We start from the raw sequence: 5,000 nt of genomic DNA on the forward strand, positions 1-5,000 counted from the left end.
ACTTTCTTTCCCAAATGGTTAAACTGAAGAAGTAGGGGAAGCCTTATTACAATAACAGTCTGAGTTCAATCCCTAATCCCACCAACAGTTCCAGAACCTCAATTTAATTTCTGTCCTTTCTATAGTAATATATTTAGAATAGTATATTATAACTGAACATGAAACATGTGTACTTTAATACTCACCCTCTTTGATAATTAAATAAGGAATTATTAAGCAATTACATTGCAGTATTCTGGAACTGTTGTTGTAATTGGGGGTTGATCTCAGACTGATTTTGCAACTAGGCCATTCGAATTTATGCATCAAACATTAATTTTGAACATCTGAGCCCACAAGCCCAAAAATCAAAATGTCCTATTTTATTAGCAATAATATACTGTTGTCAGCTACTTTTTGAAATAATTTATATAGGTTTGTTACTAAGAATTTGTATTTTTTTAGTTCTGTTTGGTCTCCCAAAATATAAAGTCACAATATGTCATGATGTCACTATAACTGACCAAATTGGAGCTTTAGATGATCAAAGTTCCCTTTTGAGCATGCTCACAGCTTACACCTATGTGAACTCTGCAATCAAGCCCAGATTAATAACTCCAAAGCATCACCATAAATATACATATTATTTTTTTATCCTATAAGACAACATATATAGTACAAACACCTATACTTTCAGACTGCAATGTGAATGTTTTTTTTAAATCTTGTATGCAATTGGGGGTATAGCTCAGTGGTAGAGCATTCGACTGCAGATCGAGAGGTCCCTCGTTCAAATCCGGGTGCCCCCTTTACCAAAATTTTATAGTGTAAAGGTACTGATTCAATTTGCAGTTTATAGCTAGTTTGAAACTCAAGTACAGGAAAAGCTAACACAAGTAAGAGCAAGAAAACAAAAAAAGTGAAAATTTAACATTATATACTTCCTGATAACACAGTTAGAGAGGTAAATTTCATTTTTTTTATAGAAATTTTTACAGAAATCTATAATTTAGAGAAGGCAAATATAAAGGACCTACCTAGTTTCTCTTATAAAAGTACTTTCTTTCAAAAAATGGTTAAAAATGAAGAAGTAGGAGAAGCCTTATTGCAATATCAGTCTGAGTTCAATCCCTAATCCCACCAACAGTTCCAGAACCTTGATTTAATTTCTGTCCTTTCTATAGTAATATATTTAGAATAGTATAATATAACTGAACATGAAACATGTGTACTTTAATACTCACCCTCATTGATAATTAAATAAGGAAAAACATCACTTAAATAGTGATACTTTAACATTATAAACTTCCTGATAGCACAGTTAGAGTGGCAGATTTCATTTTTTTGATAGAGATTTTTACAGAAATCTATAATTTATAGAAGGCAAATATAAAGGACCTACCTAGTTTCTCTTAAAAAAGTACTTTCTTTCCCAAATGGTTAAACTGAAGAAGTAGGAGAAGCCTTATTACAATAACAGTCTGAGTTCAATCCCTAATCCCACCAACAGTTCCAGAACCTCAATTTAATTTCTGTCCTTTCTATAGTAATATATTTAGAATAGTATAATATAACTGAACATGAAACATGTGTACTTTAATACTCACCCTCTTTGATAATTAAATAAGGAATTATTAAGCAATTACATTGCAGTATTCTGGAACTGTTGTTGTAATTGGGGGTTGATCTCAGACTGATTTTTCAACTAGGCCATTCGAATTTATGCATCAAACATTAATTTTGAACATCTGAGCCCACAAGCCCAAAAATCAAAATGTCAAATTTTATTAGCAATAATATACTGTTGTCAGCTACTTTTTTAAGTAATTTATATAGGTTTGTTACTAAGAATTTGTATTTTCTTAGTTCTGTTTGGTCTCCCAAAATATAAAGTCACAATATGTCCTGATGTCACTATAACTGACCAAATTGGAGCTTTAGATGATCAAAGTTCCCTTTTGAGCATGCTCACAGCTTACACCTATGTTAACTCTGCAATCAAGCCCAGATTAATAACTCCAAAGCATCACCATAAATATACATATTTATTTTTTATCCTATAAGACAACATATATAGTACAAACACCTATACTTTCAGACTGCAATGTGAATGTTTTTAAAATCTTGTACGCAATTGGGGGTATAGCTCAGTGGAAGAGCATTCGACTGCAGATCGAGAGGTCCCTGGTACAAATCCGGGTGCCCCCTTTACCAAAATTTTAAAGTGTAAAGGTACTGATTCAATTTGCAGTTTATAGCTAGTTTGAAACTTAAGTACAGGAAAAGCTAACACAAGTAAGAGCAAGAAAACAAAAAAAGTGAAACTTTAACATCATATACTTCCTGATAACACATGCAGGAGTGGTAAATTTCATTTTTTTTATAGAAATTTTTACAGAAATCTATAATTTAGAGAACGCAAATATAAAGGACCTACCTAGTTTCTCTTATAAAAGTACTTTCTTTCAAAAAAGGGTTAAAAATGAAGAAGTAGGAGAAGCCTTATTGCAATATCAGTCTGAGTTCAATCCCTAATCCCACCAACAGTTCCAGAACCTTGATTTAATTTCTGTCCTTTCTATAGTAATATATTTAGAATAGTATAATATAACTGAACATGAAACATGTGTACTTTAATACTCACCCTCATTGATAATTAAATAAGGAAAAACATCACTTAAATAGTGCTACTTTAACATTATAAACTTCCTGATAGCACAGTCAGAGTGGCAGATTTCATTTTTTTTATAGAGATTTTTACAGACATCTATAATTTATAGAAGGCAAATATAAAGCACCTACCTAGTTTCTCTTAAAAAAGTACTTTCTTTCCCAAATGGTTAAACTGAAGAAGTAGGAGAAACCTTATTACAATAACAGTCTGAGTTCAATCCCTAATCCCACCAACAGTTCCAGAACCTCAATTTAATTTCTGTCCTTTCTATAGTAATATATTTAGAATAGTATAATATAACTGAACATGAAACATGTGTACTTTAATACTCACCCTCATTGATAATTAAATAAGGAAAAACATCACTTAAATAGTGATACTTTAACATTATAAACTTCCTGATAGCACAGTTAAAGTGGCAGATTTCATTTTTTTTATAGAGATTTTTACAGAAATCTATAATTTATAGAAGGCAAATATAAAGGCCCTACCTAGTTTCTCTTAAAAAAGTACTTTCTTTCCCAAATGGTTAAACTGAAGAAGTAGGAGAAGCCTTATTACAATAACAGTCTGAGTTCAATCCCTAATCCCACCAACAGTTCCAGAACCTCAATTTAATTTCTGTCCTTTCTATAGTAATATATTTAGAATAGTATAATATAACTGAACATGAAACATGTGTACTTTAATACTCACCCTCTTTGATAATTAAATAAGGAATTATTAAGCAATTACATTGCAGTATTCTGGAACTGTTGTTGTAATTGGGGGTTGATCTCAGACTGATTTTGCAACTAGGCCATTCAAATTTTTGCATCAAACCTCAATTTTGAACATCTGAGCCCACAAGCCCAAAAATCAAAATGTCCTATTTTATTAGCAATAATATACTGTTGTCAGCTACTTTTTGAAATAATTTATATAGGTTTGTTACTAAGAATTTGTATTTTCTTAGTTCTGTTTGGTCTCCCAAAATATAAAGTCACAATATGTCCTGATGTCACTATAACTGACCAAATTGGAGCTTTAGATGATCAAAGTTCCCTTTTGAGCATGCTCACAGCTTACACCTATGTGAACTCTGCAATCAAGCCCAGATAAATAACTCCAAAGCATCACCATAAATATACATATTAATTATTTATCCTATAAGACAACATATATAGTACAAACACCTATACTTTCAGACTGCAATGTGAATGTTTTTAAAATCTTGTACGCAATTGGGGGTATAACTCAGTGGTAGAGCATTCGACTGCAGATCGAGAGGTCCCTGGTTCAAATCCGGGTGCCCCTTTTACCAAAATTTTAAAGTGTAAAGGTACTGATTCAATTTGCAGTTTATAGCTAGTTTGAAACTCAAGTACAGGAAAAGCTAACACAAGTAAGAGCAAGAAAACAAAAAAAGTGAAACTTTAACATTATATACTTCCTGATAATACAGTTAGAGTGGTAAATTTCATTTTTTTTATAGAAATTTTTACAGAAATCTATAATTTAGAGAAGGCAAATATAAAGGACCTACCTAGTTTCTCTTTTAAAAGTACTTTCTTTCAAAAAATGGTTAAAAATGAAGAAGTAGGAGAAGCCTTATTGCAATATCAGTCTGAGTTCAATCCCTAATCCCACCAACAGTTCCAGAACCTTGATTTAATTTCTGTCCTTTATATAGTAATATATTTAGAATAGTATAATATAACTGAACATGAAACATGTGTACTTTAATACTCACCCTCATTGATAATTAAATAAGGAAAAACATCACTTAAATAGTGCTACTTTAACATTATAAACTTCTTGATAGCACAGTTAGAGTGGCAGATTTCATTTTTTTGATAGAGATTTTTACAGAAATCTATAATTTATAGAAGGCAAATATAAAGGACCTACCTAGTTTCTCTTAAAAAAGTACTTTCTTTCCCAAATGGTTAAACTGAAGATGTAGGAGAAGCCTTATTACAATAACAGTCTGAGTTCAATCCCTAATCCCACCAACAGTTCCAGAACCTCAATTTAATTTCTGTCCTTTCTATAGTAATATATTTAGAATAGTATAATATAACTGAACATGAAACATGTGTACTTTAATACTCACCCTCATTGATAATTAAATAAGGAAAAACATCACTTAAATAGTGATACTTTAACATTATAAACTTCCTGATAGCACAGTTAGAGTGGCAGATTTCATTTTTTTGATAGAGATTTTTACAGAAATCTATAATTTATAGAAGGCAAATATAAAGGACCTACCTAGTTTCTCTTAAAAAAGTACTTTCTTTCCCAAATGGTTAAACTGAAGAAGTAGGAGAAGCCTTATTACAATAGCAGTCTGAGTTCAATCCCT

General features: G+C 31.2%; 3 non-coding genes across 3 annotated transcripts; all 3 read left to right on the forward strand.

Annotated features, from left to right (window-relative positions):
* Positions 1-716: 716 nt before the first annotated feature.
* TRNAC-GCA (transfer RNA cysteine (anticodon GCA)) lies at positions 717-788 on the forward strand. The gene has a single exon. It is a non-coding gene; the product is annotated as a tRNA-Cys (tRNA).
* Positions 789-2,115: 1,327 nt separating this feature from the next.
* TRNAC-GCA (transfer RNA cysteine (anticodon GCA)) lies at positions 2,116-2,187 on the forward strand. Its single transcript has one exon. It is a non-coding gene; the product is annotated as a tRNA-Cys (tRNA).
* A 1,691-nt stretch (positions 2,188-3,878) lies between these two features.
* TRNAC-GCA (transfer RNA cysteine (anticodon GCA)) lies at positions 3,879-3,950 on the forward strand. Its single transcript has one exon. It is a non-coding gene; the product is annotated as a tRNA-Cys (tRNA).
* Positions 3,951-5,000: the final 1,050 nt, after the last annotated feature.

This window comes from Taudactylus pleione, unplaced genomic scaffold (assembly GCF_031769625.1).
Source record: "Taudactylus pleione unplaced genomic scaffold, aTauple2 ptg000021l, whole genome shotgun sequence".
NCBI lineage: Eukaryota > Metazoa > Chordata > Amphibia > Anura > Myobatrachidae > Taudactylus > Taudactylus pleione.